This window comes from Aotus nancymaae, unplaced genomic scaffold, assembly GCF_030222135.1.
Source record: "Aotus nancymaae isolate 86718 unplaced genomic scaffold, 86718_ANA_hifiasm-v0.15.2.pri h1tg000006l, whole genome shotgun sequence".
NCBI classification, from domain to species: Eukaryota; Metazoa; Chordata; class Mammalia; order Primates; family Aotidae; genus Aotus; species Aotus nancymaae.
The window spans coordinates 64,456,029-64,468,305 of record NW_026988417.1 but is presented as its reverse complement, the minus strand read 5'-3'; the positions used below and the strand labels follow the sequence as shown (position 1 = coordinate 64,468,305).

Sequence of the window (12,277 nt, the reverse complement as noted above, 5' to 3'; positions counted from 1 at the left end):
TTGAGAATTGTTTTATATTCAAACCAGAATTTTTAGTTGCTTCTTAATAGAATGAACAAATCAGATTTCTAGCCCACTATGTTGCCAGAAACAGAATTTGCAAATCAGTTTCTCTAATTTTTTATTGATCATATTTAATCATTACATCTATTTAAATGTTCTACTTCTTCATTTGGGCACAGGATGATATTTCATTTCCCTATCAGCTGGAGATTGGCAATCAACTTTGGCCAATAAAATATGAAAGTGTACATCTCTTTGATCAAGCAGCTTTTAAGAAGCAATGTACAAAGTCACAATAACCCCTTTCCCATGTTGGCAACTGTAGACACAACTGACAAGGTAAAGGCTCCTTCATTCTGAGTGTCTAAGTAACTATAATAAACAGATCCCCCCAAAGTAATCGATATTGGAATATAATATAATTGAGAAATTAACTATTGTTGTATGAAGCCACTAAAACTTTGTAGTTTGTTACTGTAGCATCACCTAACCTATACTGACTGATACACAGGAGTCCACTGGGTTACTGTTTACACTAGTAAGGTCATTCAGTCAGTCAGTCAGTCAGTCAAAAAATAGGTATCTTCCAGCTGCCACTCAGTTTTCTTGACTCTAAGAAACAATAGTGAAGGAGAGACAAACACAAATGTATAGAACAAATAAAGGAGAAACTCTTCTGATTCTTTGACCTGTAGCCTAACCCAATGACAGGCAGGGTTATTTGTGAGAATGGAAACCCTGAAATAGCTGGTTCCCATTTCTATTCTTACAGCATCCCCACTGAGACATTTGGAAAGGGTAGTATCAACTCTAATAAAAATAATTTTATTCACTAAGAAAATTAAATTAAATGTTATCCTTTTAGAAAAAGAAGTGTTCAGAAACACATCTTTGTGGGAACTTAGGGAGGTTAACAATTATCATTCTAGCTTAAAGTAGTTGTAAATAACTGTCTAAAGAAAGAATAGAAGCTAAACATTTTTCAACCAGTGCTTCTGGGGTTGTTAGCATATAAAATAAGGATAAAGTGACATAGAGATGTTGAGAAAAACTGGTTTTAATAACTAAACTTTACGGTGTCCACGGTCTCTAATGGTCTCAATCAAGCTCTGGATTTGGGAAATATCTGAGAGAAATGCAAACAGCTGTAAATAACAGAAAACCCTATAAACAGCAGCTTAACAAGAAAATTATTTTCTCATGTAGCAAGAAACTCAGAAATAGTTGGACCAAAGCCAGTGCAGACTGTCAAGAGTGTTATTAAGGAAATGATTTGTTTTTTTACCTGCTCTGTCATCTTTCACATGTGTTTGTTTGTTTGTTTTATTGTTGTTGTTTGTTTATTTGTTTTAGTCCTCAGGGATACAAGATTGAGAATGTACCTCTGGCTACTATGTCCATGCTCCAGAAAAATAGAAAGGCAGAAAAGTAAAAAGTCTAATTCTTGTAAAGTTTTGTTAAAGATTACTCTCCCAGATATTTTCCTTTCATCTTACTATCCAGAATTGGTTACATGACTACCTTTATTTGTAAGAAAATCTGGAGAGGTGAGTATTTTATCTGTGTACATGCCTGCCCTGAAAAATGTAATAGTAACTGACACAAGAACACAAAATCAAACACCGCATGTTCTCACTCATAGGCGGGTGTTGAACAATGAGAACACATGGACACAGGGAGGGGAGCACTACACACTGGGGTCTGTTGAGGGGAAATAAGGGAGGGACAGTGGGGGGTGGGGAGTTGGGGAGAGATAGCATGGGGAGAAACGCCACATATAGGTGAAGGGGAGGAAGGCAGCAAATCACACTGCCACGTATGCACCTATGCAACAATCTTGCATGTTCTTCACATGTACCCCAAAACCTAAAACGCAATTTAAAAAAAAAAAGAAAAGAAAAATGCAACAGTTCTCTTTAGAAGAAAGAAAAAGAGAATATGTATGTATAAACAAATAGTCACAGGAAGAACAGGTAAAATAAAAAAAAAAAAAGAGAGAGACAGCAAAGGACAAACCCCCAAGGAATGAGAACAGTTAAAGGATGGGCAAAGATCGATGGGATCAAGGAACACATTTTATTTTCTATTGTGTGTTTTTTAATCAGCTTTTATTATTTGAAAGCACTTTTTAATTCTCTTAAATTTCCCAAGTACAGGGCTTAATTGAGACTATTAGAGCAAGCAAAAAGAATATCCAAAACAGACATAGGCTGTTTTTTTTGGAGACAGAGTCTCACTCTGTCTAGGAGGCTAGAGTGCACTGGTGTGATCTTGGCTCACTGCAACCACTACCTCCTGGGTGCAAGAGATTCTTTGACTCAGCCTCCCAAGTAGCTGGGACTACAGGCACACACCACAGGCCCAGCTAATTTTTGTATTTTTTGTAGAGACGGTGTTTCGCCATATTGGCCAGGCTGGTCTCCAACTCCTGACCTCAAGTTATCCACCTGCTTGGCCTCCCAAAGTGCTGGGAGGTGTGAGCCACCATGCCCAGCCAAATACATAGGCTTCTTGTTACTAACTCAGTCTATTGAATCATAGATAACTCACAGCTAGTGCATTCACAAATCAAAACAGACTGGGTATACTAAACTATACCATAAGGCATTATGCTAGTCATTGGGGATAATGGCACTAAGGTTAGTTCCATGCTTTCAAAGAATGTGTAGTCTAGCCTCCAGATAGAAAAACTGTGGTACATATACACCAGGGAATACTATGCAACCATAAAAACACAAGATCATGTCCTTTGTAGGGACATGGATGGAGCTGGAAGCCATTATCCTCAGCAAGCTAACACAGAAACAGAAAACCTAACACCACATGTTCTCACTGATACGTAGGAGCCAAACAATGAGAACACATGGACACGGGGAGGGGAATAACACACACTGGGGCCTGTTGTGGGGATGGGGGGAGGGTGAGCATCAGGATAAACAGCTAATGCATGCGGGGCTTAATACCTAGGTGATGGGTTGATAGGCGCAGCAAACCACCATGGCACACATTTACCTATGTAACTAACCTGCACGTCCTATACATGTATCCCAGAACTTTAAATTAAATTTTTTAAAAACTTAAATTTAATTAAAAAAAAACTTGTACTCTAGCTTAACAGGGAAGTGTAGAAACTAAACAACTAATATAAAGCGGAGTGATAATGGCTATAACAGATGTGAACCAAATATTTTGCCGTAACATTGAAGAGAGCAATCAATTGCCTGTGGACGTAGGAGTAGACTTCATCAAGAAAGGAACTCTTGAAATGGATCTTGAAAGTAAAGTAGAAATTAGCTGGAACTCTTGAAATGGATCTTGAAAGTAAAGTAGAAATTAGCTGGGTCCTGAGGCACTCCAGGAACAAAAATAGCTTTTGTAGGGTATGAAAACAGCAGCATGCTTGATATGCTTTGATCATGGGGAAAGTGATTAGAAAGAAAGAGCAGAGAGTTGAGGCTAGAGAAGTGGAGTGGGGCCACATCATAACTGATTATATAGATAGATAGATAGATGTCTATACCAGAAACAGAGACTCAAAAACCCACAAAACTTTGAGCTGTTTTTGTTCCCAGAGAGTACATAAGCCCCGAGTTGAGATAAAGGGTAAGTAGAGATAGAAAACACACCTTCGTGGGGTTCAGAACTGAGGGCCCATTCAAAGTGGGGAGGGGAGAAAGGTCCAGCAGTGGAGAGAAAAGGACTTAGTGATGAGTTATTCTTCAACGTGGGCCACATACACTGATGCTCTGCCTGTGTAGATGAGCCATCCAGTAAAACTGGACATCCTGATGAAGTACCTCCTGAAGAGAGAGTGTGTCTTAATGTGTGGGAAACTTGGACATCCTACTTGGAAATGGACACTTAAGGGAAACAGTCTGCCCTCTACCAAATGTGTAACCGAATGGAACCAGTTGGGAATTTCTATCTTTGGGATGCAGAAAACACACCACAACTGTCATGCATGTCATGACAAGAGATTGAACTTATTCCCAGTTCTCAAACTTTGTATCAGTCACTCCCATACATGCTGTTTTGTGTGAAAGGCACTGCTAAAAATGGCTGCTCCAGGCCGAGCTGTGGCGCACACCTGAAATCCCAACACTTTGGGACGCCAAGGCAGGTGGATCACTTGAGCCCAGGAATTTGAGACCAGCCTGGGCAACATGGGGAGACCCCCCCTCATGTCTACAAAAAACACAAAAAATTAGCTGGGCATGGTGTGGTGGTGCACACCTGTAATCTCAGCTACTCGGGAGGCTGAGGTGGGAGGATCACTTGAGACTGAAAGGCAGAGGTTACAGGTTACAGTGAGCAGCAATCCGGCCACTCTAGCCTGGATGACAAGACACTGTCTCAAAAAAAAAAAAAAAAAAAGGCTGGCCTGACAAAACTAATGTATGGTGAAAATCAGAATACTGATTATACTTGGGAGTAGGTAATGCCTGAGAGTCTGATGGTATTGAAAATGGTCTGTATTTTGATCTGGATGGTGGTAAAATGGATGTATATGTACTTTTAAATGTTTGTTCAGGCTGGGCGCAGTGGCTCAGGCCTGTAATCCCAGCACTTTGGGAGGCCGAGGCGGGCAGATCACCTGAGGTCAAGAGTTTGAGACCAGCCTGACCAACACAGTGAAACCCTGTCTCTACTAAAATTACAAAAATTAGCCAGGTGTGGTGGCAGGCGCCTGTAATCCCAGCTACTTGGGAGGCTGAAGCAGGAGAATCGCTTGAACCCAGGAGGCAGAGGCTGCAGTGAGTCGAGATCACACCACTGCACTCCAGCCTGGGTGACAAGAGCAAAACTCCCTCTCAAAAAAAAAAAAGTTTGTTCAAAGAGGCCGTGTGGCTCACACCCATAATCCCAACACTATGGGAGTCCAAGGCGGAAGATTGCTTGAGACCAGGAGTTTGAGACCAGCCTAGGCAACATAGCAAGATGCTATCTCTACAGAAATTTTTGAAAATTAGCCAGGCATGTTGTCTCAAGCCTGTAGTCCCAGCTACTCAGGAGGCTTAGGTGGAAGGATCACTTGAGCCCAGGAGTCAAGGCTACAGTGAGCTATGATCATACCAGTGTCTCTAGCCTAGGCAACAGAATGAGACTTCCAACTCAAAAAACAAAAAGTTTGTTTAAGAGGCACAGACTTTATATAAGCTATACCTCAATTTAAAAAGAGCTAGCCCAGTATTTCCCTTTATTCAACCACAACCTACTTAGGCCAGGGTTATCCACATTCCTCTCTCTTTCTCCCCCACAAAGAATCAAACTCATAGATTCAACATTCCAATGCCAGCTAGTACAAATGCAAAGTCACAGGGAAACAGAAACACAAATATATTTAGCGGCAGGAAGATCAAAGAAAAGTAAATAATGAACTGTGGTTTCATCAAACATTTACAGAACAGCACAGGGCAGAACAAAATAGCCAATAATCAAGATATACATTTGAATAATATTTGTTTTAGAGCAATTTATTTTCAAATTTGCAACCAGTTTTAAGTCTTGTATTTAAATCTAACATTTTTAAGAGATTACAATAGACCTTTGGTTAATTATGGTTTTAGAAACTACAATCTTTCAAAGCTTTCAAAAATGTTTTTGAAAATTAAAAAAAAGAACTCTTTCCTTTTTGAGATTTCTATATTTGCATTGCCCTACAATTCAGTGACCTATATCGTATCAAAGCAGCTGCCAAGCACTATGGTAGTACTACAAAAATACATTTGAATTGCTTTTCACACTATTTTTTTTTTTCTCTGCATGTGTGAGGGACTTCCCCATTTTCAGACAGAAGTTGTAGAGAATTGCTTTCCTTAGTTCTGGCCCTCTGCTGGTTCTGGTTACAAATACAACACTCCCCACTACCTCATCGCTACCCCCTTACAGCTCAACAGAAGTAATTTTTGGCAGGAGGATAAAGAGCAAAGTAAAGTCATAGGCCAAGGATGGCCAAAGTCAACGAACTCTCGGGCAAATCCACTAAGCTCCCTCCCACCACAAGCCAAAATTTGAGGGGTGTGGGATAAGCAAAGTAACTGAAAAACAAACTACCACAAGGAGGGCCACTGGTAGGAAGGAGCTGCCTCAAATTCACCCAAGAGCACCAGGCTGCCCCATCAGCAATATTTTCTTCAGTAGGGATTCTATTGATTCTGAGCTCATAGTAATACGAGGCCAAGAAATAATCAGACATCAAAGAGAAGAAATAACTTGATAGTATTAATAGCGATTATTCCAATTTGATTAATTTGTCTTTTCTTGAGAAAAAATTACAAAGAAAATTCAGAATTTACTCTAGCCCTGCTAAAATACATCTGTCTGGAACTGTTTCCATTACCTATGAATCAAAAACTTCTTATTTTCTAAACTTTTCCCATCTCACCATTTTTGTAAAGGGCTACACCTTTAAATCCTTTAGAATGAGACAGCCATGTTAGCAAGGAAAGGGAATGCATCTCGAACAAGAATATCGAATTTGAAAGTCATAGCTTTGCCACTTACTAGTTATAAAATGGGGAATAATACCTAGCTTCACAAAGCTGTTATAAGGAATCATAGTGTTTTGTAGACTGTAACAGTCTATACAAACCTAAGGTATGAGAGAAGCAGTATCACCAATTAGAAAGATCAGAGGCTTTGGATCCAGAGAGCTCCTGGTTCAAATCTCAGCATTATCACTTTGATCAAGTTAAGTCCTTTGACCCTCAATTGCCCCATCTGGACTGTTGCAAAGATTAAATATTAACATCTATAAAAGCCCAGTCACTTAACAGACATCCAGTAAATGATAGCTATTATTTTGAGGGCTTTTTTCTTCCATTTATTCATAGTTATTTTTCATTCATTCATTCAAGAAATATTTATTGAGCTGTGTTAGATATTTATTATACTGTATTAGAGTATAATGGAAGGCATATACATCTCCTGTCTTTGTGGAGTGATCATCTAGTAGGGGACAGAAATGAATAAATAGGCAATTACAATATGATTTTATAAGTATTAAAAACCATAATTACTTTTGCACCAACCCAGTATAATAGGAAAAGTATATGTGGTCCTATGAGAACCAGAGGAGAGACACTTCATTCAGACTTAGGTCGGTACCACAGAGAAAACGACATTGAACTGATAACTGAAAGAGAAGCAGCAATTGTCAAGTGAAGGGGAGGGTGTAAGGGCAATTTTTTTAGACACGCACAAAGGCCCATAAGCAAGAGAGATCATGTTAGTCAAAGATTATCTCAAAATATCCAGCAACACGTCGTACCCTTTGTTCTGGGATTAGAATATATATGCTGTCAAATAGATCTTTCTGTCTTTTTCCTGTCCATTTACATCATGTCTTTCAGCCTTTCATCTGACAAATAGCAATTGAAGAAAATATATTTTCATCTTCAGCCAAAATCATACCATTATCAAGTATAAATTCCATGTACCAATTGCCATTACCAAGTATAAATTTGTCATTGTATGGCCCAATAATTCACAACATATATTCTTATTTCAGTTTGGTGATACCCCAAGAATAGCATCAGACTGGATGGCGATGGATAAATACCCCTCTACCCTTCATTAACTTAACAGTACAATCAGAAAAGTAAAATGAAATGGATGATGTAAAACAGTATATGGTTAAATGTTACTTGAATGGTTGAACAATAAATATAAGAGAAATTTAGATGAGGATGGATCATGACAAAATCTTATAAATGCCACTGTAGCTTGGGAGTATTTTCCTCATATCATTCAGTGAGGCATATGACCTTACTATATACAGATAACTTTGTTCAGTCCTTCAAAAAATATTCAAAGACTTACTATTATATTTTATACAACAGGGACAGAGATAAAGATCCTACCCATACAAATCTTATATTTTTGTTGGCAGAAAAGGAGGCAGTAAACAGAAAAACAAGTTAACACCTTACATATGTATCTTACTGAATCTTCAAGGCAACTCCATGAGGTAGAATTATCACCCTCATTTTATAGAAGAGACAAAAGGATGTTAAATAACTTGTCTAAGATTAGAGAGCTAGCAAGAGTGACACAGAGCAAATTTTAACCTAAGTTATTTTTGCATTTCTTACAGAAAGATTCTCATACCTAATTTAACCTAAAATTAAATCACAAATTTAATTATATTTTAGTTTCTATCAGATGCTAAAGCCATTCCACTCCACTGCTGAAATTTTCCATGTCCATGAACCACAGAGGTTGCTGGAGGCTTTCCTAACACATGACCCATCCTGAAATTGTGTGCCCCGGATTTAGTCAAGTGGTTCTCACTTTTTCCTTCCCCTTAGCTAGGTCCTGACATATTTCTTACTCCTGTGATGTTCTTCCTTCCACCTGCATTGCTTTTAATTTTTATTTTGGTTTGCATTTCAAATTATCATTATGGGTTCCATTTTATCCAATTCCCTCCTCTACTTTTAACATCTTCAACAAATTCCTTGTTCATTTTCCTAATTCACCAAAACGGTTATTGATCAGTAATATTATATTCCCCTTCAAAGGCGTGACTCTAATGGGCTCTGCAGCAACTGTGGAATATTAAAAGGATTGCCATATTTGGAATGATACATATTAACAATAGCTCTACCACTAAGCAGTTAGGAGCATTGTATTTTTCTTTTTTTTTTTTAATTTTTAGAGATGGGGTTTCTCCATGTTGGTCAGGCTGGTCTCAAACTCCTGACCTAAGGTGATCTGCCCACCTCGTCCTCCCAAAGTGCTGGGATTACAGGCGTGAGCCACTGTGCCTGGCCTAACACTGCAAGTTACAAAAAATGGTACCTGATAAAGAACTGTGGTTCAGAAAAGCTGAAATACTTGCTCAAGGCAAGTAAATACCATAAATCCAGGTCTGGCTTCCTACTATACCATACATATTGCCCCTCTAAAATTATAGAAATCACAGAAAAATGGATTCGAAAGAGCCCTGTAGAATCTATTTTTTTAATGTTTTAATTTTAATTTTGTGGGTACATAGTGTATATATTTATGGGGTACCTGAGATGTTCTGATACAGAAATATGATGTGTAATAATCAATATTTTACAAGATACATTGTGTCTACAGAATCCTTTCCAGGGATCCAGTCACTGATTGAAATCATGGCTTTATTACATACCAACTGTGACCTCTGTGAGCCTCAGTTTTCTCACCTATAAAAGGGAATAGTACTATTTACCTCATAGTGTTACTGTTAGGATTAAATAGTAAAGTATGTAAAGGTCCCTTGTAAACAATAAAGCACTTTAGAAATGCTCCCTGACCTTTCTTTACAAGCAGGTTAGACCCGTTCTGCTTAAAAATAAATTATTTTTAAATTTAAATCATTCTGGTGGATACTCCTTTACATAATATATCACTGATTTCACAATCACAAATTTAAATAAAGCCCTATATTCATACATTTTTCTAGTAGCAAAATTGTTTAACACTACTACTACACATAAGACTGAGCTTACAATGCAAGTGTTTCTCAAACTCTTTTGGACAAAAAAAAATGCCAACTTGGAACAGGTATAAAAAATAAATTTCACCTTACATATACAGTTATGAAAAATAATTATATATAGCTTGAAATAGTGTGGCTTTAAATAAATTTTCTAATATAATTTTATCAGAATTTTTGCACATATTAAAAATACCAGGTATGACACATTATTATAATTATAATAGAAAATAAATATTTTGCTTATAGAGCATTTGACATTTATTAACACATTTAATAAAATTCTTTAGTTATGAGAGAATGATAATTTAACAATAGTTAAGAAAAGTTAGTGGAGGAAGCTAGAAGGGTAATAAAATAATATAGAAAAAAGAAAAACTATATAACACATATAACCTGACTTTTAATGGAGATTTTGGCAAATTACTGTACGCAACAACAGAAATGTTTCAGAACACTTTATAGAAACTACCAATAAAATTGGTTAAATTACATTATTTGTAAAATGTCCAACTGTATTCTCATTTACAATGATCCATGGGTATAATACTAAGTCCTTTTATCCAAGTAAATAGAAAATTCAATTTCTCTATTAACTCTCTCCTTCTTACCATTGAAATTCATCTACCTTAGTGCAATCATCTTAAAATCTGTCATTTCCAGGATTGCTTCTGTGTGTTCTTCTCTTGGCATTCATATTGTTTCTCTTTCTTTTCCAAGGATCTTATTCTAATATACCATAAAAATGTATGAACATATATATATCTGTGTGTGTGCACTGGATTTGCATATTTCTCTAAATTAGTATTTCTTTTAATAATGGATGAAAATCAAATCAGGACAGAAGGTTCATTGCTTGCTCACCCCTTATTAAGGCAGAAAGGTGAAAACATCATGTCTTTTTTGTGGCATATGCCTACCACACTAAATAAAAACATTTACTGTTTTACTTACAGTCAGTGTCCTTCGAGTTGTCTGTGGTAATATGTTTTTTAAGCAATGTCGTCTGAAAAATCAAAGAAATCCACTTTTCTACCTTTTAAGCTTCTTACATCTTCTGAATGATGCAGGCTCAAGAGTTGCCAAATGAGATGGGCAAAGGCAGCCAAATAGGACTTCCTAGCCAATCTAAAAATAGCAGGTAGTGGTGGGCAGAGATACCATTTTTCCCTTTCTCTTTGTCTTCCCTCTAAGGGATAGGTACCATAAACATGCCTTGTTGGAAATTAAAACAGTACAAAAAGAATTCTGTTCCCTCGTGCCCTAAGATCTAGAGAAATGATCAGTTTATAAACGTGTACATTTTCAGAAGGAAGATATGGAAGTCAAAGGAGTTATTTTTGAATTTCTTACAGAAAGATTTTCAGACCCAATTTCCATTTGTTCTATAAAGAAAACTGACCACAACTTGCTGGAATCAAGAGTTGCTTTTGCCTTTTATTTTTCCTTCCTGGAGCTCCTTGAGTAATAATTATTAACATTTGTATGTTTTATAGTTGGCAAAATCCTTTCACAGATTTTGTTACTGGCTCCTTACAACAGCTTTTGCCTTGAAAAAGTTCTAGCATTACAATTTGAAAAATGAGAAAACTGAGGCTTACAAATGAAGCTTGCCCAAGATCCAGATAAATAAGAGGTAGATCTGTCTTCAAATTCGGTTTATTATACACCCCCACACACACACATACAGACACACACTCTATCTCCCTAAGGATTCCAACATAAAATCCTCCAACATAAAATAGCATTTAAGGATTTATTAAATGACATTTAAATGTTATTAAATAACATTTAAATATTATTAAATGTTAAGGATTTAACATTTAAAGTTTCAGTCCACATGTGGTGGCTCACACCTGCAATCCCAACACTAGGAGGAGGACGAGGCGGGTGAATCACCAGAGGTCAGGAGTTCAAGACAAGCCTGGCCAACATAGTGAAACCCTCTCTCTACTAAAAGTACAAAAATTAGCCAGGTGTGGTGGTGGGTGTCTGTAATCCCAGCTACTTGGGAAGCTGAAGCAGGAGAATCTCTTGAACTTGGGAGGCAGAGGTTTCAGTGAACCGAGATCACACCACTGCACTCCAGCCTGGGTGACACAGTGAGACTCCATCTCAAAAAATAAAAAATATAAAAATATAAAGTTTCAGCTATTGGCCTGGCACGGTGGCTCAAACCTATAATCCCAGCCCTTTGGGAGGCTCAGGCGGGTGAATCACTTGAGGTCAGAAGTTCAAGACCAGCATGGCCAAAATGGTGAAAGCCCGTCTCTACTAAAAGTACAGAAAAAATTAGCTGGGCATGGTGACAGGCACCTGTAGTCCCAGCTACTCGGGAGTCTAAGGCATGAGAATCACTTAAACCCAGGAGGCAGAGGTTGCAGTAAGCCAGGAAGACACCACTGCACTCCAGCCTAAGCCACAGAGTGAGATTCTGCCTCAAGAAAATTAATTAATTAATATAATTAAAATTAAATTTAAATAAAATTTTAAAAATTGTTTCAGTTATTGGAGGACAGTGCCTAAGGCCCTTAATATGTAATGAATTGTGATTCTGCTGAAACTCAAATTTTAACTTCACACTCTAAGGGTAGGGAGAGGGAGCTAGTAATTTACAGAGTGAATGTGCTTGCAACTTCTGCATATTAAAATGTTGTTGTTATCTGCTAGTCATCTTATATTAGGCAACTTTAAGAAATAATAAAAATTTCCTAAACAAATATAATCCCAAAAAGAAAAATAACTGCTTCCGCTGATGATAAAAGAATAAAAAGAAAATAAAAGGGGCCAGGAGTGGTGGCTCAAGCC

The 12,277-nt window shown here is 37.5% G+C and overlaps 1 protein-coding gene across 2 annotated transcripts in view; it reads right to left on the bottom strand.

Moving 5' to 3' along the window:
- The window catches only part of SLC4A4 (solute carrier family 4 member 4), a 495,962-nt gene extending 485,447 nt beyond the window's left edge, over window positions 1-10,515 (bottom strand). For both annotated transcript variants that reach the window (XM_012464424.2, XM_064367811.1), the window contains exon 1: window positions 10,424-10,515. The gene's annotated coding sequence lies outside the window, so the exon portion shown is untranslated. The remainder of the gene's footprint in view (window positions 1-10,423) is intronic.
- Between the last annotated feature and the right edge of the window lie 1,762 nt (window positions 10,516-12,277).